This window comes from Ambystoma mexicanum, chromosome 4q, assembly GCF_040938575.1.
Source record: "Ambystoma mexicanum isolate Mex_15411 chromosome 4q, UKY_AmexF1_1, whole genome shotgun sequence".
Taxonomy (NCBI): Eukaryota; Metazoa; Chordata; class Amphibia; order Caudata; family Ambystomatidae; genus Ambystoma; species Ambystoma mexicanum.
This window is the reverse complement of record NC_090928.1, coordinates 125,993,700-126,008,677: the sequence shown is the minus strand read 5'-3', so window position 1 is coordinate 126,008,677 and position 14,978 is coordinate 125,993,700. Positions and strand designations below refer to the sequence as shown.

Sequence of the window (14,978 nt, the reverse complement as noted above, 5' to 3'; positions counted from 1 at the left end):
GTGAGTGTTTCTGGCAGGGATGCTGTTCTGTCCAACCCACCTGCACCGGGGGTAGACCACTCTATGGGGATTTCAGTGTTGGAAAGTCTGCCTGTGGCGATTACGGATGCAGGGTCACACTCCACAATATTTGCTCCTGTTCCTGGGCCAGCAGATCAAAGGAGGAATACAGTCCCGCAGCCTCAGCCAGTGCCAGCAAAGCAAGGTGCACATCGCCTTGCCCCAAACAGGTGTGGTGCCCGCCAACGCGGTGGCCGTGCGCCACCAGGCAATAGTGGGAGAACTCCATGTACAGTATAGCAGCACAACAGGGGGCATTGTGTGAAATGATGGCTCAGGCAATGGATAGAGTGGCCACTTCCATTCTCCCCCCTGAAAGGCAGATGGAGCTCCAGCAGCAGACAACAGACTCCATTTGCCACTCACACAGGGAGGACATGTTGGCGTCCAACAGGGACCGACGGGCTGGACTGGAGACTCTGCGCACAGCCATTTCTGTAGAGTCACAGGCCCACAGGGAAGCCCTCAGGTTAGAACACAGGTCCCTCAGTGATACTCTGGGTGAACTTGAGGTGTCCCGGAGTACAAGGGCAGAACAGCAGCTGGAGCAGCTGACACGTACACTGTCAGCTGAGCTCCAGGCAACCTGTCAGGAGATTCGGGCATCACGCGAGGCCATGCAGGCAGAAATGCGTGCTACCCGTGAGGTGCCGCATGGGGATCTCCGTACCATTATCCTCCAGAACCAAACCTTCCAGAGCTGCATGCTTGCTGCCATGTAGGACCATACCAGGGCTTTGCGTAGTCTGCCTCCCATATCACGGCCACCTCCTGATGTAGCAGCAGGGGGTGATGACAGCAACGACAGTTCTCCCACTGTAGCGTAGTCGTGCAGGCCATGAGCCCATGGAGGTTTTTTTTTTCTATCAACACCCATGCATTTGGGTGTTGGGGTGCACCCTGTACCTCGTCCCTCCTGGGTGGCCTCCCCCCCACCTGGTCCACACATGGCCATTTTTGATTTTTTGTTTCTTTTTTTTTTTTACAGTGTGTTGCTTTGTGTGGCTCCCGTAGGCATCCACTGTGTATTCCAGCTAGGCACATGCAGGCTTGTCCTGTCTTTGGGTTAGATGCTTAGGTTCCTGACACACACACCACTCCTGCTTCCCCTTTCCATGGGCTTGCAAAGGGTGTGACCAAGTGACAGTAACTTACACAGTGACATTGGGCTCCCATGAGTTGTGTGGGCAGTCTGTAGTCAAAACTGTGTGTACATCCCTAGTGGGGATTGTTGTTTGATTCTCCACTGCATGGTGGATTGATATTTGCTTGTGCATCCATTTCTTTATCCTTATATACATGTAGCTTCTTCATGTCTTAACAAGCCCATCTCCTTTGCAGATGTAGTTAATGTTGTATGCAGTACACTGACACATTTGCCTGACAGCAACACTCTGCGTTTCAAAGGGGTCGATGTGCTGCGTTAGTCTGGTTGTGACAGTTGCACTACTTTAATTTTTAACTGTCGTATATTGCCACTGTTTCATCCTGTACTGATGTTTTGTGTTGCTGGTATTTGTTAATGTGTGCTGTTTCTTATTGATTACTGAGAGCATATTGTCTGTGGCCTGTTTCCATTAGGGACAGTGCACTTTGTGACACTTGTCTCATGTGTTGTGCATTCATTTGGTTGCTTTCACATTGCATGCCATACCATGGTGTGTTGGGTAGCTGGGATGGGGAGGAGTTGGGTGACATGGCACCATTTTGATGTGGTATTTTGCTAGGGGGTAGTTGTTCATGATGCATGAATGTGTCTTTTTTTGTGACACAGCATTGGGTGTCTTTAAGTAGCTAGGGATGCACACAATGTAACACTTCCAGGTGAACAATCTCAGGCTGGTATGGTTGTGACAGTTGACTGTCCCTTTTGTCATCATCATTGATTGTCAGCTTGTATGTGCCAGGGCTGTGTGCACTCCGCAGGGGTGGGATTTTAGGTGAAGTAATTTGCCACAAGCTGGGTACGGGCTGCCTCACCACGTGCCCCTTCACCTCCCATGCGCAGCGGCCGTGCGTGTGGTTGGGGATGTGGGGGCACCGCCATGTCCACCGGCACAACTGCCGGGTTGCAACATTGTGGAGGACACATGCTGCCACTATGATCCTGCACACTACTGGAGGCGCATATAGCAGCTGCCCACCAGAGCGGTCAAGGGAGCGAAAGCATGACTTGAGCACTCCGAATGTGCGCTCCACTATGCCCCGGGTTGCAGTATGGGCTGTGTTGTATCTTACCTCGGGTGGTGTGGTGGGGTTCCGAATTGGCATCATCATGTAGGTGCTCAGAGGGTAGGCACTGTCCCCTGGGGAGGTGAGAATGGCTATTATTAGTGGGGTTTTCACATTACTCAGTGTCTGACATGCATGCATGGTCAGAGGCATTTATACTCACCAATCAGCCATGTGTCGCCATGCCGCCCAGCTTCCATGTCCCGGTTTAGGGGTGACATTCTGAATATGAAACTATCATGGATTGACCCTGGATAGTTGGCATATACTGAAGTGATGATTCCCTTGGCATTACATACTACCTGCACGTTGATTGAATGCCAGTGCTTGCGGTTTCGATAGATGTGCTCAGTGGCCCTGGGAGGACGTAGACCCACATGGATGCAATCAATGGCACCTAGCACTTTGGGGAAGTGTGCCACCCCGTAAAAGTCCTGGATCACGGCCTGCCTTTCTGCAGGTGTTCTGGACATGTATATGTGCCTGCGGACTGAGGGGCGTGCAGACATGATGGCCAACACCTGGTGTAGGCAGCGTGACTGCGTGGCCTGTGGCATCCCCCCCACTATGGCACTTGTCCGCTTAAATGAACCAGTAGCCAAGAAGTGCAGTACATTGAGCACCTTTTCCAAGGGGCTCAGTGCTTGTGAGCACAGGGTGGGTGATGTGAGGTCATCCTCCCACTCCCTCACCAGGTCTAGGATTATGTGTGGTGGAAACCTATATACCTCCCATACACTTGGTCATCAGGCATCCCAAAAAGGCTGGTCCTGGGTAAATAAATTCTGGGACTGGCTATTCTCCACCTCCTGCGGTGTCCCACGACCACTTCTGCGAGGAACGGTATATTCATCGTAGCGTCTGAGCTTGTCTGTTGATTGCGCGCACTTTTATGCTGCGCAGGGCCACTTACGCCTGCTTCCTGCTGGCGTACGTGTTTCCGGATTAGCACGTCTTTTTTGGCGCATGCATTTCCCCTGTTCGATTCCATGAATATGTGTTGTTAGTGCGCGTGTGGGCGTTGCGAGCATTTACCTCCTGTACTTCCCCCGTAACGCCCACATTTTCACACGTTGTTCTCCATTCCGCGTGTTCGGCCCTGTGTTCTGCCCACTTTTCTTGTGTGCGCTGCGCTATGTGCGCTTTCCCTATGCGTTTAGCGCACGCCGTTTGGTGATGCGTGCACCCGCATGCGCCACCCACGATTTTATCGCACATCCCAGGATTTACACGTGCACTGAATTCCATGAATCAATGTGCGCGGGTTTGGCACGCGTGCGCTGCGATTTTCACGCTTGTGCTGTGATTTTCACGCTTGCGCTCACCTTTTCGGCGCACATTTATTCCATGAATCGGCCCACGGTGTTCAAAATAAACTTAATTAGTTTATTAAAGTGCTGAATTTCTCATGTTGATGAGGGTCGCTAGAGAGAATAGTATTGGAGTGGTATCTCCTCATCTGCAGTTCCGATTACATTACCCTCAACCAGTAACCCCTTGATTAAGGTTTATAACACACTTTAATTCAGAGAGGAACCTGTGCACAATATTTCCAACATGCGTAAAACATTTTCAAAAACGTCCATAGTACAAAGGTCGTTTTTACAAACAATTACTAATACACATCAGCTAGTGAGTAATTAAAACTGCTAGTTACCCAGCACATTAACATGTGCATTACTCCCATAAAATATACTTACAAAGTGTTATAGAAGTTTAATACATATATTACCAATCAAATTATATAACATACTAGGTTGTGTGATTAATATTGGTTTAAATAGGTTGCTTAAGATAGGGAATCTGTGTCTGTGTTTGGCACTAATTTACATGGTTATATAATAGATCCATTCAATTAGGAACGAACACAGACACACGTTTGCTGTGGGCTTGAAGGAAGAAGACAGCTTAAAAGCAAATTTACTGAGAGCCTTATGTTGTCAATGCAGAGAAACTGATGATGCTATGTGACCTACAATTGTTGTCCAGTGAACGGAATATTTTGCCTCTAAAATGAAGAGATAATGAAACAAGCATTGGCAAATCCAATAGTTTGCAGCTGTTTATTGTATTTTACTTGAATAGGCATGCATGTGTTATATACTCGGGCCCTACACACCCAACAACTACTTCAAAGGGTTCAAAAGCATCTTAAGTTAGTGTTTAAACACACAAACGTTAGTAATAGACAAAGTAAACAAGATGTACATTCACAGTGATGTATAACGCCGTTCTGCATTGCTTGTTGGCTTTGTCAATGCGTGTTTGCTACATGTGCCTAAAGAATCTGAGTGTTTGTTCAAATCGAGATTGTGACCTGTTGCCATGTGCTAGAAAACAGGTGTGAGAAATATGGCTGGAAGACAGATGGCCATCTGTTATAAACATGCAATTCACTAGTACTGCAGCAAGCAAGGTCAAAATGCAGAAATCGGACTCTACACCTTAGTGCTTGAGCAGACAATTTTTATAGTGAATGGATTTTTGCAGAAACATATTTCACACTTTCTCATGTCACACACAGCACAGTACCACCCCGTAGCCGCCTGGCTCTGACATGGAGCTCAAATTGCACAGATGTCTACTGGGTGCCACTGTGCTGTGTGTGGCTTGGTTAAAATGAGTAATTCTGCTTTCCCATTCATGTGGATGGGTGCTTTCAAGCCCCTTAAACCGAACATAACCTTTGCTGATTTTTGACATGCCCCAATGCACAAACGTGCAGTTGTCTGCATCCTTCACTGCTGTCGGTCTTGGGCTAAAAAATGCTATGTGTACACTGGCAGTGCCCTACAGACAAATACATGTTCCTGGAGAAAAGGCTTGCCATTTGAGCTAATGTGCATTCCCCCAATTCATTGTCGATCATGCTCATAACTGGATCTAAACGTCTAATGATGGTCACTGGGTGGCACTGTGCTGTGTGTGATTTGGCCGAAATGGCTAAATCTGTTTTCACAACTCGGGTAGAAGAATGTTTTCAATCGTTTTAAAGCAATCAAATATTTCTGGTGTTTTCTCAACATGCCATAATGCTCTAATTACAAGGTTTCAGACTATACTGCACTGATGATCCATAATAAGGGTGAAACGTGTATGCAGGTGTCTGCATCCTTGACAGTTGTCTGTCTTGGGCTGAAAAATCCTATGCATAAAATAGCAATGCCCTCTAGACAAAGAGCAAAAGCTTGACATTTTAGCTAATTTGCATACCAACAATGCATTGTTCCCCCAGCTCTGAATTAGAGGTGAACTTCCAGTGATGCAATTAAAAAAATGTGACGCGCTTGTCGCGCTCTTCCCTTAAAAATTAGAAACAACTAATAATTCACATAAGCATAGACATGTATATGTACATTCAGTGTTAGTCAACACTAATTTTTAATGTTGAGGTTCAGTGTCAGCCACTTCCAGTGATGGCTACTAGGTGGTGCTGTGCTTTGTGTGCATTGGTTGGAATGGCTCATTCTGATTATCGCCCTACAGTTAAGGAGAAACCTATCGTGCTGGACAGATTTGCGTCAAAGAAGGAGCAAGTTGCTCACAAAGCGCTCAAAGAAAAATCTTCGTTGGTTTGGCGTAAATCCATCCAGTAGTTTTTTTTTAAATGTGCCCTAAAGCGGGGTGACCCAGTACCCAAAAAGTTAGTTAATCTCTTGTGAATGTCTGTGGACTTCCCTTCGCCGTCCTTGTGTGGGATGTGCTTGTTTGGGTCGTGTTTTCACAGAGCTTTTTGCTTGCTTGTGAAGCTGTGCTTCCGGTGTACCCATGATGGCGGCCCGGGTGTCACTGCTGCTGGAGTTTGGGGGTGGAGCAGAGCTGCTGTTTGATGGGGACAAGAAGCATAACGTGACTCTATCACTCTAGCCTGAACTCTGGGATGTCCGACGTCTACTGATGGTCAAGGGGAACATGTTGAAGGAGCGTCCAGAGCTGTTAATTCAAAGAGACTCTGTGAGACCAGGGATCCTGGTGCTGATCAACAGCGCCGACTGAGGGCTGATGGGGGAGCTGGATTTCACACTTCAGAACCAAGACAATGTTGTCTTCATTTCCATGTTACACAGAGGTTAAATCCATGGGAGATCCTTGAAGCATAAGAGAAGACTGACGCAATGTGCCAAATTTTTCCTACCACGAGGCATCTCCACCTCCGACAGCCTTGCCTTTTTCAGCTCTCCGGGCTCTGTTCAACTCTGAAACCCACCCTGCCCTCTAGACTCAATGTACTTGGATGAGTTTACACCGCAAGAATCATCCATCCCTCCTGGGCTCAACCTTGTTGGAGGTGTGTCTGCCTTGAGAACTGTCCAGCCCTACGGGAATGTACCTAACTGATGCCTACTCTCCCGGAGGATCTACCTGTCTCCTATGGCTCACCCTAATCTGCTCTTTTTCAGCCATGACAGCACTCCTATCTCGGAAGCTAATTCTTTCCTATTGGTTTCTGACTTTGAGGCCACTAATCAACAGCTCAACCTGACCTGATGCCTTTCCATATTGAGTGCACTCCTTCGCATCAAACCATATTTGTTCCTAGAACTGTGCCACCCTAAGAGATATCCTGACTCCAAGGGTCTATCTTCTGTGATGCCCTTCCACCCTGAGACTCGTCTTGCCTCCTGGCAGTACTCCTCCTTCTCTGATGACTTCCCACCCTGAGACCCATCAAGCCTCCAGGCAGTCCTCATTCTTATGTGATGCCCTCCCACCCAGAGACCCATCTTGCTTCCAGGCAGTACTCATTCTTCTGTGATGCCCTCCCACCCTGAGAATAGCTTTCCGCCAGGCATGTACTTCCCCTATTCTTCTGTTGTGCCCTTCCAACCTGAGAGTGATCTTGCCTCCAGGCAGTACTCCTCCTTCTGTGATCCCCTCCCACCATGAGACCCATCTTGCCTCCAGGCAGTACTGCTCCTTCTGTGATGCCCCCCCACCCTGAGACCCATCTTGCCTCCAGGCAGTACGCATTCTTCTGTGATGCCCTCCCTCCGTGAGACCCAGCTTGCCTCCAGGCAGTACTCATTCTTCTGTGATGCCCTCGCACCCTGATACCCATCAAGCCACCAGGCAGTACTCATTCTTCTGTGGTGCCCTCCCGCCCTGAGAACCATCTTGCCTCCCGGCAGTACTCATTCTTCTGTGATGCCCTCGCCCTGAGACCCAGTGTTAGGAAGAATTCTCATAAATGTGCTAATTCCCTTCACCTTAGAGAGCCCCAGCAACTTTGCTGGATTTTGAGGACTTGATTTTTTTTACCTGGAAAGAGTGTGAGCCTTTTTTCCCATTGTTTCATGTATTTTGATGTGTGTTTTACTCTTGTGTTCTTTGATTATGGAGTTTTAGATAACTCCATAAGCATAATCTTGTTATGTGTGTTACGCAGCACCCTCAGGGCAGTGACACAGGGATGTCTTTTTAGACTTCCCAAAGGTTTAAATACCTTCTCTGGGATAAACTACTGTTTCCCAGAGAATGTAAAGTTAAATTGACTTTACTAGTCTTTTTAAATTCCTAGACCCAGCACACACTATCTTCCTATAGCGTGCTGGAGGGGTTACTTAGTATCCCCTGTGTCTAGAAACTCATGTAGCAGTCAAATGCTACCCTTTCCTAACCAAATGGCTGGTGGCAGTGGTTTTACAACAAACTACCATGATTTTTCCCAACTGCGAACACCGGTAGCTAAAAATCGCAGGAGCCATACTTTTCAAGATGCCGTCTTAAGCCCCTTTGTTTAAACGGGTCCTGGTCTTCTTTTTTCGCCATTTCTTTTTGGAATGGTCCTTCTAGAGTTTGTCTCTGCACGTCAACCTAGGTTTGGTCCCTTTGGTTCTATGCCTTTGGCGGGCTTCAGGACTGAAGACCGCCTCTGGCGTCTGAGTGTCTGGGGTGGCCAAGAAGTGAGGGAGGTGCCCGGAACTCCCTGTGCTTAGTCTCCTAGGAGACCCACATGCACTCTGGCGTGAGTGGCTGGCTGACTGTCTGGCAAGGACAGCCACCCTGCTGGGTGAGTGACAGCTTGGCTAGAATAAAAGGGATAGAACTGTTTAAAAGGCGAGTCTCTTGGACTGGAAAGCAGAGTGGACCACTGGAATGAAAGAACCGAAGACGAGCTGGAAGAGGACGGCTGCTGCAACTCCTGGACCGTGGTTTGCCTGGTGAAGCGCTGCTGTAGGTCCGAATTACCAAGTTCATCTCGACAGAGAAGCCCCTTCTAGGACGACTTCTCCCTTTGAGTTGGTGGGACCAATCAACTCGTAAGCCACCTGGATACCATTCTCATCGCTGGTTAGGATTAACCAGGAGGAAGGATACCAGCTTGTGTGCGTGACTACAGCTACTCGAACTGAAGATCTTCCATTTTGCCCGCTTGTTTGACCAGTCCCTGTGCAGTGCAGGAGTCCCCTGACGTCCTCCCTCTTGTCCTCACGACTGAGGCGCAGGAACAGCGAGATCTGCAGAAACTGCCAGGAACCAACATCTTCAGCTGCATCTTTTCTTCATATTAAGGTAATGTGCCAACCCGATTGAGAGACCTTACCTTTCTCTGTGAAAGTTTGTGAAACTTTCCCAACTTGCAGGCCTAATCAGCTTGTGACCCAACATATGATTCTTTTTCGTACAAACTATTTCCGAGAACTTTGGCAAAGACTTTTCCGTTTACTACAAGAACTGCTTTTTCCTATCCAAGACACTAGCCCATTGACTTTGGCCTAGGCCTATTGAACTGAATCAAGTCCTCTAGTGAACTGAAACTATTTGCACTGCCTAAGACAGTATGTGTGATCTATTCTATTCCCTTGTGCCCCTGTACTCCTATTTAAAGTGACTGATATGCCATTTTACTCCTATTTCAGGGGAGCCTAATTTACTCAGAAACGTATTGGTTTGGTATTGAAGTATATTTGTGTATGATATTAAGTTGCCTCCTTCTAGTGAATGTTTTCTAACTGACTGTGTAATAAATTATTTTACCAAGAAACCTTGAGTGTAAGTGTCTACTTGAACCACTGTGATTGTAAGACCTCTGTGTAACCTCTTTTACTGCTCACATTCCCTCTTGAGTTTAGCCTGGCTGCTCAGCTCGCTATCATAAACTATGTAGTACAGACCTATACCAAAGGTTGGTTTTGCTTACACCTGTAGTCCTAATTGTATGTGGTGGTCCCACAGGGTACTGCATGCAATTCTGCCTAACACTGGTGACAACCGCTAAGGATAAAGTATAGTTGATACTTTGAGAGCGCTGCTCTTACTTTTGTTCAAATAACCTTCACAAGGCTAAGCACCACTAGAAAAGCAATTGTTTCATAATTCCAGATATGGATAACTTAAAACAGGTAGCCCTGATCATTCTAACAGTAGATCACCTGAAAGATATGTGTTAGGTCATGTCTCTCTCTTTTAAAGGCAAGAAAAATGAATTGATTGAGAAATTGTTGAATCATCAAAGACTGGGCGGTAGAGCTATAACCCCTACCCAACCAGCACATGTGGATAGTGTTGATAAGGGTGATAATGATTCAGAGTCTAGCTCTAATGCTATTGAGGAGACAGGAGAGTCAGAGGAGTCTCAGGATGTGAGCCCCACTGCCCCTCTACTTGCTCTAGGTCCTCAACCTATAGCCACAGGGACCCTACCAGGTCCAGTACAGAGTCCAGTATTTGTCTTGAGAAGATGAGACTTGAGTTAGAGTTCAAAAGGCTCCAAATGCAAACTGAAAGTAAACATCAAGAAATCACACTCACAGAAATGGAAATGCATCATGCTCTTGAACTGAAGAAATTGTCTTTTGAAAATGGTTCTATCCCAGAGTCTTCTAGGTCTTCCAGTCCTACAAGACCTTGCATGCCTAAAGAACTGTATGTATGAGGTGAGACTTGATATTTTGGATTGATTGGCTGCTTTCGAGTATAACTATGGAATTCAGGGTTTTACAGGGAATTAGTTGATTCCTTGGCTTTTGTCTAGGCTTCCCCAGGTTGCAACTGATGCTGTAATAGAGGTGGGTAAACTTGAAAGATTGGAGTATGAAAATGTGAAACTAGCTTTGATAGCTAGATTTGGGAAAACTCCTTCCCAGTACCTTAAGAGGTTTATGACCCTCAAAAAGCATGATGGTACCCTTTGGGCTACCTGGGTGTGTGAATGTTTGAAGAACTTAGATGGTTGGGTAAAGGGTTACAGAGTTAACATGTTTGAAGAAATGAGAAATCTATTTTTGTTAGAATCTATTTTTGATGACTGCTCTCCTGAGCTGAGTCAGCACTTGGCTGACTCTAATAGAAATTGATCCTAAGAAGTTAGCAAAGGCTGCTGACTTATGGGTTGCCAACAGGGATAAAAAAAAAAAAGCCTGAATGGCGGGCACCACCTAAGTTTCAAAGTCACTCCTGTTGTTTTTACAAATTCCACTATGTAAGTTCATTAATTATTGAGGAGCAGACCGCCAAAAACAACCCAGAGACACCTGAGTCAATGAAAACTCTATATACAAAAAGCGGAGTGTGTCACACCCTGCTAAATGGTCGCTCTCTCTCCTGTACCTCTATGGTGAGGTTACTTGTTTTATTGAAAACAATATATATATGAATATATAGTTATATTTATGCAACTTGTGGAGAAAAATATATCCAAATGATGTGCGTTTTTAGTTCCGAAGGGTAGGTCACAAAGTTCATATATGTCCCATCAGTCTTAAATTTAACTCTCATCTGCAAGATAACAGACCACCAAGCTGGGTCGATGTAAAAATGAGAGCTTAATATTGCCAATGCATTTCGGAGAACGTTAGTCTCCTTCGTCAGGGCTGTGCTCCCTATTCCCATGCACAATTGGATTTTGAGAATTATAAATTTCCAAACATCAATTACATGTACATATATGCGTAATATTGGTGAACATATTACATCCCACAGTTCCAATTGTCGTCAGAATGATTCAAAATAAAGAAAAAGAAAAAAGAAAAAGTGGAAATCAAGAAAAAGTTCAGTATAACCAACATTGCAGTTTGATATAAAAAAGTGTAAATGTTCATATTAAACGTGAGTTTCAATACCTTAATTGTTTGTCATGTCGAATCATATGAACCATACTAGGTACAAATCAAGAAAGTTCCTAAAGTAGAATATATTGTCAGTTAGAAACGTTATCAACCTAATAAATGCTTAGTTTCCAGAAATGACAAGAGGTGGACATTTTTTTTTACTTACTTGCACGTTAATAATAATAATTATAATTTCGCATTTATATAGCGCTACGAACCCTGTGCCACTTGACCGGCTGTTTGTCTTACACACAGTGCAGTACAAGTAATTAGGTAAGAGTCTGTGCCCTTAAAAAAGATGTTGAAACATAGTAATATGGGTGCGTTAATTATAGTGCTCCTAAATTGCTTCATAATGTGTCAAGCCCCTCTAAGGTTAGAGCTGCTGCTTACTTTCCTTCTCTGATCCCGTTGCCGTGTTGTGAAGGACACACACGCGTCCTTCCAACACCAGCTTTTATTGGGTGCCATGGTTGCAGCTTGAGACGCCTGAGTATGACGCACCCATGGGTGTGTCATGACTCAGCCGTCTCACGTCCCAGCTTCGCTCGTAGATCAGGAGCCGGAACCTGCTGCACAACCTGGTATGCTGACTCACCGCGTTACTTAAATTGCATACTTGTCAATCCAAACTCATAATCCAATTCACCTGTTTTATATTAATTCCTAATCAGCATTCCAAAGTCAGCTAGGATCAAACTATGTATCACATATTGTCATGAACCATCGAACTCGCCCTTTCTGGGCCTCCTGGTCCCTGACACGTCAGGGTCTATACTCCATGATACTACCAACATGGCGGCAAGCCCAGAACGCTGCTCACCAGTCTTTGCGTTCTACACAGTGTGCTCTATAAAGAGACCAGTCCCCCACGGCCCCGCGCGTCTCAACGCTGCTGCTAGCTGTGACCGGACGTGTGCTCCGTACTCTTCCTTGTACTATTCTGTTGTTTCCTGGTTCCAGGAAACCCTTCTTCCAATCTACCTTTCCTCCTTCTTATCCAGCCTTCCCGGAATCCTTGCACCGCCTCCGCGTGCTTCTTATCCCTTTCTTGAGTCTCCTGGAGTTTCCCCTTGATACCGGGCATCGTAGCTGAACGAACACTGGAAGCCGAGGACGGCCGAGCGGGCTTGTATAAGACCCGAACCATACGAAAGAAGACTCCTCCTAAAGAAGTCATCAGGCAACGAAAACAGGTGAGAAAGGGGGAAACCTGTGACAGATTGAGACGCCACCTGACCGAAGTCAATACAGACATGGAGGCGGCCATCCAGGATCTTATGCGCGGCATGCAAGAACTAACCACCGAAGTACAACACCTGAAAGCTGAGAATGCCGCGATAAAACAATTGGTACTATCCCGCGACTCTGCCACAAAGGACAGTGTGCTATTGGGTGGCATTGTCGACAAATATGAGGGCGCTGCAAAAACCCACAGTGGATTCCTGGATTCTTGATTGGTCCACTTTACCTTTAAACCTTATTATTTTTCTACCCCCAGGGCTAACGTGGGCTTTATTATTTCACACCTTTCCGGGAACGCATTAGCCTGTGCCACAACATTAGTTAATTCCGGAGATGCCCTTTTGGATGATTATGACGGATTCATCCAAGCACTTAAAACCATGTTTGACCGCCCAGAACAGGTTTTTAGTGCTCAAGAACATTTACTCGATTTCCAGCAAGGCTCTAAGGACATGCTCACTTATGTGACTCGATTCAAGCAACTGGCTAAAGAAGCAGGTTGGCCTTCTGAAGCTTGCTTCACTCTCTTTCGAAGAGGGCTAAATGAAGATATCAAGGCAAGGATGAATTAGCCAGGGTGGCACATCCAAGTTCTTATCAGGCACTTATGGATCTTGTTCTACAGATTGATTTTCGCATCCAGGAAAGGAAGAAAGAGAAAAGGAAGACCAAGTCACCCTTCCAGAAGAACCCCTTAGAGACCGCCTCGAAATCCAAAGATCCGTCTGTCCCCACAAACGAACCCGAACCCATGCAACTAGGGGCCTTCCATAGACCCATATCCCCCCAAGAAAGGTTGCGAAGGATTCATACTGGCTTATGCATGTACTGTGCCTCGGACAAGCATTTAGTCAGGGAATGTGCAATAGCCCCTCCGCGGCGTTCGCGAAATGCCAGCTCCCGATCCTAGATGGAGCTCAGTTTCGGGAGAGAGATGTAGGCTCCACATCTATACCATCCTTGAACTCTCCTGGACAAAACTCTCTGGTAATTTTACAGGCCTTTCTATCACCATCCAAGAAGTAAACCTACCCCATTCTGGCATTAGTGGACTGTGGGGCTATGGGAATATTCATAGATCAAGAATGGGTCCTTAAACATCATATTCCCTACGAATCCCAAACAATCCTGCAACCAGTAGAAGCAATTGATGGCAGGCCTCTCTCTTCTGGACCTATAACCCTTCAGACCAAGGAAATTGAGCTTGCAATAAACCATCATCGAGAGAAGATAAAGTTTGACATCATAAAATCTGCCCATTACCCAATGGTATTGGGAATGCCCTGGCTACAAAAACACAATCCATTCATCAATTGGACAGCAGGTTCCTTGTTCCTAGGTTCTGAATTTTGCATGTCTCATTGTCTACTCCTGGATCCTTCTCCAACACCATCGGAAGAACGTTCAACAACCCAGCAAGGTCCTCTCACAGTCTCCAACATCGTCCAGGTTCCTAAAGCCTACCAGGAATACAGTGATGTGTTCTCTTCTACTATTGTTCAAGCCTTACCACCCCATAGGCCAGAAGACTGTGCTATTGAAACCGAACCTTCAGCTGTGATTCCCTTTGGAAGGATGTTTATTCTGTCTGAACCCGAGAAAAGGGCCCTTCGTGAATACCTAGATACTAACCTAGAAAACGGAACCATACGCCCATCCAAATTTCCAGCCGGAGCTTCACTATTTTTTGTTCTTAAGAAAGATACCAAAGAGCTCAGACCTTGCCTTGATTATCGAGGTCTAAATCAGTGTACCCTTAAGGATCGTTATCCATTACCCCTGATCTCAGACATCCTGGAAGCCGTAAGAGGAGCCGTAATATTCACCAAATTGGATCTCAGGGGTGCCTACCATCTGATCCGTATTAGGGAAGGAGACGAATGGAAGACAGCCTTCAGAACACCCTTTGGTCACTATGAATACTTGGTCATGCCCTTTGGACTCGCTAATGCTCCAGCGATCTTCCAACGCTTTACGGATCGAGTGTTTTCGGATATGCTGTTTTTCTTCGTCATTGTCTACCTGGACGACATTCTGGTATTCTCTAAGGACCCTCTCAAGCATGAAGGACATGTTAAGGCAGTACTACAACGACTACGTGAGCACAAGCTTCTAGTAAAACCCGAGAAGTGCCTTTTTCATGTTTCCACCATCAACTATCTAGGATAGGATTTGTCCTTAGCCCAGAAGGCATAGGAATGGATCAATCTAAGGTTAAAGCCATACTATCCTGGCCAACTCCGACCACTGTAAAACAAATCCAGTCTTTCCTGGGTCTAGCTAATTTCTATCGAAAGTTCATACCCTCCTTCTCCGAGATTGTTCACCCGATAATTGCCTTGTTGAAGAAAGATATTCCCTTTCATTGGACATCTGCCCAGGAGAAGGCCT

The 14,978-nt window shown here is 46.1% G+C and overlaps 1 protein-coding gene and 1 pseudogene across 1 annotated transcript in view; one reads left to right on the top strand and one right to left on the bottom strand.

Moving 5' to 3' along the window:
* WDR64 (WD repeat domain 64) overlaps positions 1-14,978 on the bottom strand; it is a 1,979,698-nt gene that overhangs the window by 395,737 nt on the left and 1,568,983 nt on the right. The gene's annotated exons all lie outside the window — the stretch shown is intronic.
* LOC138467541 (ubiquitin-related modifier 1 pseudogene) lies at positions 6,064-6,366 on the top strand (annotated as a pseudogene).